The sequence below is a fragment of the Coregonus clupeaformis genome, chromosome 11 (assembly GCF_020615455.1).
Source record: "Coregonus clupeaformis isolate EN_2021a chromosome 11, ASM2061545v1, whole genome shotgun sequence".
In the NCBI taxonomy this organism is placed as follows: Eukaryota; Metazoa; Chordata; class Actinopteri; order Salmoniformes; family Salmonidae; genus Coregonus; species Coregonus clupeaformis.
Window position 1 is genome coordinate 45,159,613 of NC_059202.1, and position 14,362 is coordinate 45,173,974.

At 41.7% G+C, this 14,362-nt stretch overlaps 1 long non-coding RNA gene across 1 annotated transcript; it reads left to right on the plus strand.

Annotated features, from left to right (window-relative positions):
* Positions 1 to 3: 3 nt before the first annotated feature.
* Positions 4 to 5,352, plus strand: LOC121577019. Its single transcript, XR_006002554.2, has 3 exons — positions 4 to 2,015; positions 3,463 to 3,713; positions 4,658 to 5,352. It is a non-coding gene; the product is annotated as an uncharacterized LOC121577019 (long non-coding RNA).
* The last annotated feature ends 9,010 nt before the right edge of the window (positions 5,353 to 14,362 follow it).

Consider the following 14,362-nt stretch of genomic DNA (forward strand, 5'->3'; position numbering starts at 1 on the left):
AGGAGTGTCATGTATTTCAACGAATATGATTGGTTGTTTACTGAGCGTAACTGTAGCATGGGGTACAAGAACTACGGCATCAGAAACCAAATATTTGTTCCCACTTTCACAACCGTGAGATTCGAAATTTCGCCTCATCGTTGTGTGAGTACAAGCTAGCTTTTTCGAAAAAATACATTTCTAGCATATTCCGAGGATAAGCTAAGTACGAAAACGTGTTCTGTACTAGTTGTCAATTCGATTTACAAGACTTCTTTCAACTAAATCTTAAAATCTAGCTAACAGTAGCCAGCCATCTGAAAGACAATAAGGACCGTCCTACGCCTAGCTAACTTTTTTCAAATCTTTACGGTCTTAATAAACACATTTCCACCACCATTTTCGGATTTTTTAGTTTTTAAATGTATTCTGTTGGGTATTTCAACAATTACGAAAATAGACGTGGTTAAAATGTTTACATGTCCGGTAACCTTTCCTGTTGGTGCTTCCTTTAAACCAATATCCAACATTCACGACTAGGTCCTCAACATCAACTCCAGACACCTGCAAAATATATAACTTGTAATCAAACATTTTCATTAAATCATTCCATGATACATTTTCTTGCTTGGAATTAGACTAAATTTAAGTAATTCAAAGCATACATAAATCTACTAAATGCACTACACACCTCCAAAAAACCCTGTCCAGCCTTTTTGGCAGTGTTGTGGATGATGTGACAGCGCCATGCAAGGACATAGATGTTTGGATTTTCCTTTAACATTCTGGACGCGATGGAATTCATAGCACCTTTTAACAGGTCCCATGGTATGTTGTTCTCCTGCAAGCCCTATCTATCTTCTGGTAGATAACTTCACCTGTGCTGCACTTCGGCCCAGTGGTAGTGCACATATCAAGGAACCTGTGCACCCTCTGTTAGTGTCATATAAATGCACTGTGAGTGGGTTCATCTTTTCTCTTCCTGCAATGACAACATATAGGCTTATCAGTTTAAAGACTCACTCCTTTTGAGTGCATGGCCTACTATATAAAACAAGAGGGGAAAATAAACAAAAGGCCAAGATGTCAAACTTTGGAAACTATATCCATATGCGTTAATAGGCCTACCTGAATCGTTGGACCATCCGTGATGATCGTGTAAGGATTGTCTTTCATCTTCATCACCAGTTCTTTTTTAAAAGTGTGGTGCGACAGATTCTTTGATTATACAGGTGGTCTTTGTGCGGGCACAATCTGGGAATCAGTGAAACACTCCTTGAACAGAGGCCCAAGGTGATCCGCCAGCTGCACATTGTGCTTAACCAATGACATGGCCACCTTAACCTCTGCCCACCTTGTCTGCAACAGAAAATGGTTATTTGTATTAGATTTAAGTGTTACAAGTGTTCATGTTACATTCAGTATTTTTGTTGTTGTGTTGCCTATCCAGTACAGTCTTAAGCCTTACACTTTTCCCCCTGATTTATACTGATAGTGTGTATACCTTTGGCTTCTTGTGTAGAAAACCCACCAACAGAAGCGGCTACTGGGACAGAAAACCAGGCAATGTCACTTGCAGACTGCAGCACCTTTTGTTTCTCCTGGTGGCCCTGGCTCTTAATGTCTGATGACATCTGTAATGCCTTGGTGAGAACATGTGTTCTCCTGCCGACATATTGAACACCAATAATGCATGCTCGTGGTTCCTTTATTTATAAATGGCCATTTGGCTGTCCACTCATTTTTAAACATGGACTTATACTTAGCAGCTCCACTCAGGGCACTTTGCATTTTCACCGCTTCTTTTCTTGCTACCGTCTCTGGCTGGGTCTGCTGTACTGTCTCTTTGTCATCCTCTCTCTCTAGCTGCTCTGAAGGATAGGGCCCAGCCTCTCTCTAGCTGCTCTGAAGGATGGGGCCCAGCCTCTTGATCCAGCTGTTCAGAAGGATGGGCCCAGCCTCTCTCTCTGGCTTCTCTGAATGATTGCTGGTGCCTTTTTTGTTGGGGCCTGATATTTTGCTGCCCACATTAAAATGTATGTTATCTTCCCTGCCACTTTAGAAAACATATTTAAAACAGAGATTGATTGCATTAGCTAAACTCCAATCTGTTTTGATTGTTCAATGTAACTTTGAGATTGAATCAATCTAAAAAATGCTATAGCTAGCTAGCTGATGCAATTCATCACCACCATCATTTCTCAAAGGAGAGAGGGATGACTGACTGACTTCCCCAATATCCAAAGTAAACAAAGGGTGGATGCTTTTACACTTTTTAGGGTGAACTTGACTCTTTTGCAAGCCAGCACTAGCAGGCTAGCTAGCATGTAGCTAAGCTAACCTACCAACGTTTTACTAAAATAAAATGTTAGCTAGCTTTTTAGCTAGCCAACATAAAAGGTATAACGTGGTTCCAGGGACATCACCGGATAGAAAATCCAATATGGCTGCCAACTCATTGCAGCCATATTGGTAGCTCTACTCTCATTGGTCCTAACCCTTTGTTTATGTTTTTTGCATTTAGCTTGCAACACAGCCGTCAAGACATCATGGATTAGATCAATGGATCATCAGAAATGGGTATAGGTAGATATATAGCTACTTAGCTAGATTGCAACAAGTAATATATATATATAACGTTATATTTTTTAATAAAAAAGCAAATCTGAATGCGATGCTCACGAGTTCTGTTCACAAAACGATCAGCTAGCTAGCTAAGTTTAGCTGATCGTTTTGTGAACAGAACTCGTGAGCATCGCATTCAGATTTTGCTTTTTTATTTAAAAATATAACTTTATATATATATATTACTTGTCAGTCAGTCATCCCTCTCCTAAGTTAAGTTAGCTACAAATAGTTAGATGGGTAATAATGGCGCATATTTAAGGTGTTAAACAGGGAAAAGAGTGTTAAAAGTGGTTTTATATTATATATATATATATATACCTCCTCCATTGTCAATACATTCACACAAACACACCAAAGGATTGGGATAACCTGGTTTGGTTATCTTGTTCTATCTGGGTGTAGTCGCTCACCTCTCTCTCTGTCATTGTCAAGTGTGTTTCTGTGCCCGGGCTGTGTTCAGTAGAGAACAACATTGTCTAAAGTTCAGATAGAAATTAATTGTCTAGATATTATCTTATGTTTCTCTCTGCCAGGTAGGTTTAGCAATTAATCATATAATCTCTATTCATTACATTAGGCCTACTACTATCTTCAATGTGTGCATTGCCATCCATCTGAACTCAACCCTGTTGATGCTGTCTTTATTGAAGCTGGGTTGTGTTCATTAGAGCACACACCATAACAAAATGTGTTGCAAAAAAAAAAAGCATTTGATAGTTCAGATAGTATTCTACCTCCTGTTTCACTGTGTTTTCTTACGTGTTGTGCCTTCTAAACATTACCCTGTCCTTTATTGACTTATTCTCTGTCTTTCTCTGTAGTGGCCTGTTGTTGTATTGACGATTTTGTCTTCAGTTCTTATTTCCCCAGAGGCCATGGCTGCGTTGGGACGGGCTGTGAGGTAGTGGTGGTCTCTGGGTGCTGGTATAGGCGCAGAGGCAGGAGGAGCCTGCAGTGGAGGAGTGATTGTGGGTGTTGAGGTGGTGCCCGTGCCAGTCCATGCCCGGGGGCCGGAGATGGCCGAGTAGATAGCAGCTGAGCTGCTTTGCTCTGCCCTCCCAACAGACACTGGTAGGAGGTAGCCTCAGCAACGGACCTAGGAACAGGTGAGGAATGGATGAAGGGGGACGACATACAGAGAGAGACACATACACACACACACACAGATGTGGTACAGTACTGTACTACAACAAGCAGGCTTAACATCCCCTCCCCTCCCCAAATACACACATACCTATTTACGCAAGGCTCATTCCATGGGAAATTAAATGTGTAGGCCTATTTGATCCGACCCCCTTTAGCGAAATTTTTTGAAGTTGACTATCAGTCTGCAACTACCACAAGACGGTCATATCTTCTTCCTTCCCATCCTGACTGTGATTTACATTGACATTTTTTGTCATTTAGCAGACGCTCTTATCCAGAGCGACTTACATGAGCAATTAGGGTTTTAAAGTGCCTTGCTCAAGGGCACAGACAGATTTTTCACCTTGTCGGCTCGGGGATTAGAACCGGCGACCTTTCGGTTACTGGCCCAACGTTCAAACCGGTGATGTAAGATACCTGCCTTTGAATATTCTCTCTCATCTTCTCTAACATAGTATAGGTTAGGTTAGTCAGAAAAATCATTGATGTGACTGAAGGGGAGTAGAGATTATTTACCTTGTCTGAAATATTTCACCTGAGGGGTAAGAAGCTATAGCAACACAGATAGGAGGAGAGATATCTTCCACTGTTCTCTTCTCGCCACAACATGCTTTTCCGCACACTCTCTCGCTCACACACACACTCTCACACACATTCCTCGCTGTTGCAGACCTTAGCCTGAGTCCCAGTCTGTTTGTGCCATCATTCCAACTCCTTGTCACTCATGGTGATGCCAAATGTTTATCTGGTTATTAGTAATATAGACAAACACTCGCACACGTAGTCACACACACACACACCTGCTGCCCTCTACCTCTCTGGTGAGCAAATTCACATACACGCACACACACAAACACACACACTCATTCCTTCAGTCTGTTTATGTTGTCTCATCTCTCTGCAGAACTTCCATCTGATGGACTACCACCTCACTGTGATGTTGGCCAGGAGACTGGTGTGGACTATAGTGTCAGGGGTACTACACCTATCTATCTCTATATCTCTCTTTCTCTCTATCTATCGCTAGGGTCCAGGAGACTGGTTATTATGTTAGAAATGAAAAGGCTGTTACATTATTGGCAGTTATTAGGAGAGGTGTCGTACCCAGTGTATTCCTGGGTGATATTAGTTTGGGAGTGGGACAGAGCTTGGACAGTGTTTTTACACATGCGTTTAAAAAATGAATGTCTGATTTTTTTCATCTCTGTATTTCTGTACATGCTGTTTTTTTCCGTTGTTATTGTCCTTCCCCCTTGACAACATATAGAGGATTGATCCACTGATGTTACCTGCATGATCAGAGGACAGGCAGACAGGTCCTCATGCATGTTGCCTGGCAGCCAGTGTTTTTATAACATAAGGAGTCTACTGCAGAACTATATGTATATGGTACCACCCATTGTGGAATAGTTTCTGTACAGCAGATATTGTAGCTAACACCTCACGAGAGATAGACTTACATGCAAGGCAGGTCTCAGTTAACCCACAGAGGTCTCATTTAACCCACAGTTTTACTCCTTGATATTTACTCCTGTACTCCCTGTTCACCCACGACTGTGTGGCCAAACACGACTCCAACACCATCATTAAGTTTGCTGACGACACAACAGTGGTAGGCCTGATCACTGACAACGATGAGACAGCCTATAGGGAGGAGGTCATAGACCTGGCAGTTTGGTGCCAGGACAACAACCTCTCCCTCAATGTAAGCAAGACAAAGGAGCTGATCGTGGACTACAGGAAAAGGTGGACCGAACAGGCCCCCATTAACATCGACGGGGCTGTAGTGGAGCGGGTCGAGAGTTTCAAGTTCCTTGGTGTCCACATCACCAACAAACTATCATGGTCCAAACACATCACAGTCGTGAAGAGGGCACGACAACACCTTTACCCCTCAGGAGACTGAAAAGATTTGGCATGGGTCCCCAGATCCTCAAAAAGTTATACAGCTGCACCATCGAGAGCATCCTGACCGGTTGCATCACCGCCTGGTATGGCAACTGCTCGGCATCTGACAGTAAGACGCTACAGAGGGTAATGCGTACGGCCCAGTACATCACTGGGGCCAAGCTTCCTGCCATCCAGGACCTATATACAAGGCGGTGTCAGATGAAAGCCCAAAAAATGGTCAAAGACTCCAGTCACCCAAGTCATAGACTGTTACCGCATGGCAAGCGGTACCGGAGCACCAAGTCTAGGACCAAAAGGCTCCTTAACAGCTTCTACCCCCAAGCCATAAGACTGCTGAACAATTCATAAAATGGCCACCAGGACTATTTACATTGACACCCCCCCACCCCCATTTGTTTTTACACTGCTGCTACTCACTGTTTATTATCTATGCATAGTCACTTTACCCCTACCTACATGTACAAATTACCTCGACTAACCTGTACCCCCGCACATTGACTCGGTACCGGTACCCCCTGTATATACAGTTGAAGTCGGATGTTTACATACGCCTTAGCCAAATACATTTAAACTCAGTTTTTCACAATTCCTGACATTTAATCCTAGTAAAAATTCCCTGTCTTAGGTCAGTTAGGATCACCACTTTATTTTAAGAATGTGAAATGTCTGAATAATAGTAGATAGAATGATTTATTTCAGCTTTCACCACATTCCTAGTGGGTCAGAATACACTCAATTAGTATTTGGTAGCATTGCCTTTAAATTGTTTAACTTGGGTCAAATGTTTCGGGTAGCCTTTCACAAGCGCCCACAATAAGTTGGGTGAATTTTGGCCCATTCCTCCTGACAGAGCTGGTGTAACCGAGTCAGGTTTGTATGCCTCCTTGCTCGCACATGCTTTTTCATTTCTGCCCACAAATGTTCTATAGGATTGAGGTCAGGGCTTTGTGATGGCCACTCCAATACCTTGACTTTGTTGTCCTTAAGCCATTTTGCCACAACTTTGGAAGTATGCTTTGGGTCATTGTCCATTTGGAAGACCCATTTGCGACCAAGCTTTTACTTCCTGACTGATATCTTGAGATGTTGCTTCAATATATCCACATAATTTTCCTTCCTCATGGTGCCATCTATTTTGTGAAGTGCACCAGTCCCTCCTGCAGCAAAGCACCCCCACAGCATGATGCTGCCACCCCGTGCTTCACGGTTGGGATGGTGTTCTTCGGCTTGCAAGGCTCCCCTTTTTCCTCCAAACATAACGATGGTCATTATGGCCAAACAGTTCTATTTTTGTTTCATCAGACCAGAGGACATTTCTCCAAAAAGTATGATCTTTGTCCCCATGTGCAGTTGCAAACCGTAGTCTGGCTTTTTTTTATGGCGGTTTTGGAGCAGTGGCTTCTTCCTTGCTGAGCGGCCTTTCAGGTTATGTCGATATAGGACTCGTTTTACTGTGGATATAGATACTTTTGTACCTGTTTCCTCCAGCATCTTCACAAGGTCCTTTGCTGTTGTTCTGGGATTGATTTGCACTTTTCGCACCAAAGTTCGTTCATCTCTAGGAGACAGAACGCGTCTCCTTCCTGAGCGGTATGACGGCTGCATGGTCCCATGGTGTTTATACTTGCGTACTATTGTTTGTACAGATGAACGTGGTACCTTCAGGCATTTGTAAATTGCTCCCAAGGATGAACCAGACTTGTGGAGGTCTACAATTCTTCTTGGCTGATTTCTTTAGATTTTCCCATGATGTCAAGCAAAGAGGCACTGAGTTTGAAGGTAGGCCTTGAACTAAATCCACAGGTACACCTCCAATTGACTCAAATGATGTCAATTAGCCTATCAGAAGCTTCTAAAGCCATGACATCATTTTCTGGAATTTTCCAAGCTGTTTAAAGGCACAGTTAATTTAGTGTATGTAAACTTCTGACCCACTGGAATTGTGATACAGTGAATTATAAGTGAAATAGTCTGTCTGTAAACAATTGTTGGAAAAATTACTTGTGTCATGCACAAAGTAGATGTCTTAACCGACTATAGTTTGTTAACAAGAAATTTGTGGAGTGGTTGAAAAACGAGTTAATGACTCCAACCTAAGTCTATGTAAACTTCCGACTTCAACTGTAGCCTCATTATTGTTATTTTATTGTGTTACTTTTAATATTTTTTTACTTTAGTTTATTTGTTAAATATTTTCTTAACTCTTTCTTATAATATTTATAATAATATAATATGCCATTTAGCAGACGCTTTTATCCAAAGCAACTTACAGTCATGTGTGCATACATTTTTACGCATGGGTGGTCCCGGGCATCGAACCCACTACCCTGGCGTTACAAGCGCCATGCTCTACCAATTGAGGTACAGAGGACTGCATTGTTGGTTAAGGGCTTGTAAGTAAGCATTTCACGGTAAGGTCTACACCTGTTGTATTCGGTGCATGTGACAAATAAAGTTTGATTTGGTTTTTAAACCACATTCTAACCTGAAAGGGCAATATGATCCTGTTGATAGACTCCTTTGGGGGAGAGTTTCAACCTGGCTTTGAACTGGTCAAAACTTAATCCATTTAAGTTATTAAGACCATGTAAGCTCAGCCCTCTTGCTTAAGAGCAGGAAATAGAGGTGTCTGAATACAAAGCCAAATGTGCATATGTTTTTCACCATTTAGATACAACCAACTAACATTCCATTTTGGATCACCCTTCCATGGATCGTTTCTTCATTCATATTGAGGTTGTTTTTTCAAGCACTTGAATTGAATGATGTAAATAATAATCCAATCGTCTCGTCTCACGTCATCATTACATCTGTCACTCTCGCTCTCACCATAAGGTCACGTTAAATTGATACTTTTCATAACCTATTTCGCATACAAAAGTGGGATTTTATGTTATTCACTCAAGACTACTCATTAAAAAAAAAACTGTGCACCACCTTATTTTTCCCAATACTCTGTTTAATCGTCCATCATTTTAATGTATGTACGAGAAACAGCTTGTCCTGGCAACCTTTGGGGTCTAAGATGTTGAGAAAAGTGGCATTGATGAGTCTGACATGGAATATCCTGCCAACCCTAATCTGTGAACAATTAATGTACTACCACAATATCCAACCTACCCCCAATTCAGTATGTTCTTCAGTGAGGTGTACAGCTACATGTTTCTGTCCTCCATGACATCCATCTCATTAGATCAGAACAGGATGGACCAACAGTGATTAATATCTCTGGTTTACATCCCAAAAGATATTGTGTTCATTGTTTTCACAGCCCTTTATGTAATGAGAATAAGGACAGGTGTCACATGATGGTTAAACATGTTCGGAAATATGACATAGTGGTTCACAACTTGCTATACATCATGAGAAAAATGCAGTTTAAAGCCATTCACCTTTGGATAAAAGTGTCATATGTCAGTCTACAAGGTTTTCACTGTAATCCATTAGGGAGTCGTGATGCCTGTTACCCTATGAGTAAACCTGCTATTCAACATGTTTGGCTTGCAGTATGTTTGGCTTGGAGTCTTGCATCGGCAGTTATCTGGCTGCTGTGGTGATGGCAGTAATACTGGAGGTCCTTGGTAAACCCCAGGTTGTAGACCACAGGCTATAGAGTAAGTATTTTGTCAGGCCTTATCTATTCAGATTTGCCAGTCCCTCTATCTGAGAATATGGAGACACCAACAAAAAGTTGGGTCAACCTCACAAAGCAATCGGTCTATAAAGGAACAAGATGTTTTTCTCATGCTATTTTGACAATCAGGGATTCAACAGTCTTAGTCAAGGGTTTCATAAAATTGCTTTTATTTAATCAGGTACTTTTTCATACAGTATGTTAACTGTTTTCACACACACACACCCACATACTTGTTTATATGGTTTATGAGGTCAATCAGTTTATAACATGGTTTATGGAGACCTACCTTTCCCATGGTCCTATCAATGAAATTACATTTTTTTATGTAGAAGACACATCTGACCTTAGATTTGTTCATATTGAAATAACATACCTGTAAATACACACACACACACACGCACGCGTGATATCATTCTCCTCACTCCTACTCTTGAGGAGGGCTGGATGGAGGGCAACTTCAACCTGAAAAACAAACACATATTGTCCACATACACGCTCAGGTTGTACAACACATTTTAAAGTTGGTTGGCACAAAATATTTACACAACCGTTGTGTCAAATGCTTTGTATATCAGTTGTACAACCTGAAAAGCTGTAATTTCAATAAACTTGACATTTGTAAAGTCATATACACTGAGTGCACAAAACATTATGAACTGCTCTTTCCATGACATAGACTGACCAGGTGAATCCAGGTGAAAGCTATGATCCCTTATTGAGGTCACTGGTTAAATCCACTTCAATCTGTGTAGATGAAGGGGAGAAGACAGGTTAAAGAAGGATTTATAAGCCTTGAGATAATTGAGACATGGATTGTGTATGTGTGGCATTCAGAGGGTGAATGGGCAAGACAAAAGATTGAAGTGCCTTTGAATGGGGTATGGTAGTAACTAAATTTTAGAAAGGTGTTCTTAATGTTTTGTACACAGTGTATTGGTTGGTGGTGACATATTACTTACTTTTCTTTTAGCATAGGGCCTCAACAGCATTGAGGGTTAAGCCCACAGGGTCATGGAGACACGTGATGCATGCTGCCCCACTATGACAGCATACAGTCAGGTCCAAAACTATTGGCACATGTCTCCGTACTCTGCAGCACACACCCTAAACCCTCACCCCAACAATGATCATGCCTTCATTTGGAGAATTTGTAGAAATGCTATTCCTTTCTACATTACCAAAAACTGTAAAAATGTTACTTCAAAGACACTGTTTTATCATGAACAATGCCTGAATTAACAAAATAACATGAACAGATCGAACATTGCAGTATGAACAACTGCAAAAGAAAGTCATTTCACGTGGAAAGAATATACAACTTATTGTAGCATTTATTTGGGTAAAAAGTATACTATTTGGGCAAAATATTACTATGTGATGTTGACTTCACTTTCCATGTGAAATGTGTATCTAATGATTGTTATTAACATACCTGCAAGTCTCCATGTGGGTTCAATCCCTTTTGTAGGGAAGTGAACCCAAGTGGCATTCACAAGAGGTGAATGGCCATACCTCTCCTCACTCTCCCTACACCACTATGCAGTTAACGAGGTAACATAAATGATCACTCATTGAACCACAAGATATGCTGTCTTTTTATCGATGCGATCTAAATACACTTATAAAGTCACAAATATAGGCTATATTCTATTTAAACATACTCTTCGTTAGATAAGGTAAAATGATCTGTTATCCTTAATTTATAATTCTTCTTTACAGACCTATATTGTCACTATATCTGTCAAATAACAAAATAATATTGTACTTGACAGGCTACTGTGGTATTGTAATGGTAATAATGACATTTACCTCCACTGTTTACAGCTCTCATTTCTCGGCCGGAAATTGGGTGTCTTGGAGACAGAAGTAAATATAATTAAGAAACATAATGAACACAGTCGGAATGGTTCTACAGGCATTACAGTTGTGGAACACTGGAACAATTCTCAAATACTGGAGCTAAGGTGGCTGACAGTTTTGCCATCGATTGGATGCTGGAAGACATCGGCCACAAGCTTGACCCAAGTCAGCTTGGATGCAAAAAGGGCAGGTCGACGACAGATGTCTTGATCAGCCTCCTATACATTATGTAAAATCCACTGATGCAAGTAAGACCCTTATATATGCACTACAATAACAGTAGATTTTGACAAAGGCTTCAACAAAATTGACTCAACAGTGGTAACAAAGTGCCTGATTCAGTCCCTTATCCCCTGAGCTGTAGCTTCATCTCCAAAAGGAAGCAGAGGGTGAGGTACTAAGGCACCCTTTCACCATGGCAACATCTGACCTGTGGAGTGACTCAAGGTCCACTTCTTGGACCCCTTATCTTCCTGGCCCTCATCGACAGCGCACTTCAGAAGTTCGCTCACAGGTGGAAATACATTGATGAACTGAACATTGCAGAGTGCATTAGGGTGGGGCAGCTCTCCAGCCTTCAACATGGTCTAGAAAAGTTGTGCTCCTAGGTAGATGAGCACTCCATGCAGCTCAACCCAAACAACTGCAAAGTCCTGCATGTTTGCTTTACAAACAACCCACCCCCTTTGGAACCCTTGTAACTAAATGGGAACACTCTGCAAACAACATCTGATATTAAACTGCTGGGATCCAGGATGACGGGAGCTGGACCAACGTGTGGAAAAGGGTAACCAGAAACTCTTTGTGGTTCTCTGTGGCTCAGTTGGTAGAACATGCCCATGGGGCATGCAACGCCAGGATCGTGGGTTCCATTCCCAAACCCGGCCTAGTCACCATCTACACCACCAACTTTGGGCCTGTACTAGAATACAGTGCCCCTGCATGGCACTACTATCTCACCTCAACCATGACTGGACAATTGGAGTGAATAAAGAAGCCATGATACAGCAGCTACACATCAGCACACTCAACCCTCAACCTCTGCCCACTTATTGAGAGAAGAACCCAACTCCTCCTCCAGTTTGCCCATCATCTCCTCCAGTCTAACAGGAACCTCCTACCACAACCAATCATCACAACCTCTAGAAGAAAAACACACCACTCACACAAACATCAGGCCTGTCAGAGCAAGAACTGAACGATCTAAAAGATCATCCATCCCCTACATGACTCAATTATTGAACGGCAACTCATAGCAACATCCACAACAATAGTTCCCTAAACGTATGTTGCATGCATGTTAATCTTTTTTTAAATCATGCAATTCAGAATTCTGCCATGTGAATGAATTTGAACTTGTAATATCTAATGAAAAAATAAGGACAAAGCCCTAGTCATGTCTAATAGATATGTCACTGTGTAATTTTTGCCATGAATTTGCCATGAGCCATAGCATCCCGATAAATGTTCTAGATGGCTTGTCATCCACACGCCGGACAAGGCTCCATTGCTATCACAGTATGACAGGGTCAACAACGTTAGGAGAATGGCCTTTATCTTCTCCCAATGTATTTACAGCTATCGTACACACAGAAGGAAGGGATAGAAGGAAGGGGTTCGAGTGTAAACAATCGGCTTGTGAAATCGCCCAGTGTGAAGGCTACCATCAGGCCATGTTGTGCAGTGTGCTTTGAATTTGAAGTGGAGATCTAATTGCATAGTGTGAGATGCTGCCACCATTTCAGATTGGTGAAATTGTACTTAACATACATCTTTCTCTCCACGGCCCTCCTCTCCATGCGCATCCTCTCTACTTGGCTCCTGAACTATTTCAGAGCGAGAAATATTATTAGATACACACATAATTGATCAGATACATTTTGCAACATGTTGTTGTACTGTAAAGTTTCCTCCTCCACCAAACTGTAAAGTTTGGTGGAGGAGGAATAATGGTCTGGGGTTGTTTTTCATGGTTCGGGCTAGGCCCCTTAGTTCCAGTGAAGGGAAATCTTAACGCTACAGCATACAATGACATTCTAGACAATTCTGATTCAGTTTGTGGAAGGCCCTTTCCTGTTTCAGCATGACAATGCCCCCGTGCACAAAGCAAGGTCCATACAGAAATGGTTTGTCGAGATCGGTGTGGAAGAACTTGACTGGCCTGCACAGAGCCCTGACCTCAACCCCATCTAACACCTTTGGGATGAATTGGAATGCCTACTGCGAGCCAGGCCTAATCGCCCAACATCAGTGCCCAACTTCACTAATGCTCTTGTGGCTGAATGGAAGCAAGTCCACGCAGCAATGTTCCAACATCTAGTGGAAAGCCTTCCCAGAAGAGTGGAGGCTGTTATAGACAAGTTTACGCGCTGTATCCCGGGTGGCGCCATAACTCTACACAAATGCATTTCATTTCCGCCGGAAGTTGTTTGCGCAACGTCTGCCGGTGTAAACACAGCGATGTCGACGCTAGCTTGGGAACAAGCTTGCCTGCAATGGTCCAAAAGGCTACTACATGCAGGTACAAATTGGGATGCACTGCACAGGGCTTCAGCACTCCAAGTTGGTGATCTGGAACAAAACTGAGCACCTAGAAATCGAAGTACCCTTCGACCAAGGCTTTGTCCAGGGGCATATCATAAGGCTGCGCACATTCTACTTTGCCCACATGCTCCTGAAAATTGTTGATGATTTTGTTGAGGGAAGGTTACAGTTCTGCAGTAAATATCTCAGCATTTTAAAACCAAAATAAACTGCCTTATTTAGGTCATGCCCACAGGAGCCAACAGATGTCCATTGTTTACATGATCTCTTTATGCTGTGCAATATATCAGTGTGCCTACTGTTTGAGTGAAAATAAAGTTTGATGTAATTTCAATCCTTAGAGTGCTACAATTTATTTTAACACAGTTCATAATTCATAGTAAGCTCATACTGTACATAAATAACACTGGATTAATTAATTGTTTTGAGGAAACTAAACAAATGGCTTCAACAAGAAAGATTGCGTGTTTAATCTTAACAGGTATTAAAAAGTAAAATACAAAAGCAGCCCACACAATTACATCACTATGAAAATATTCATATATAATATTAAAAAATACAATGCACGCAGTATTTGTTGTGTTTATCTGTATTTAATGAACAACATGGCTGGGTGTTGGTAGACAGGGACACAGGGCAAGATTCTAAACCTCACTG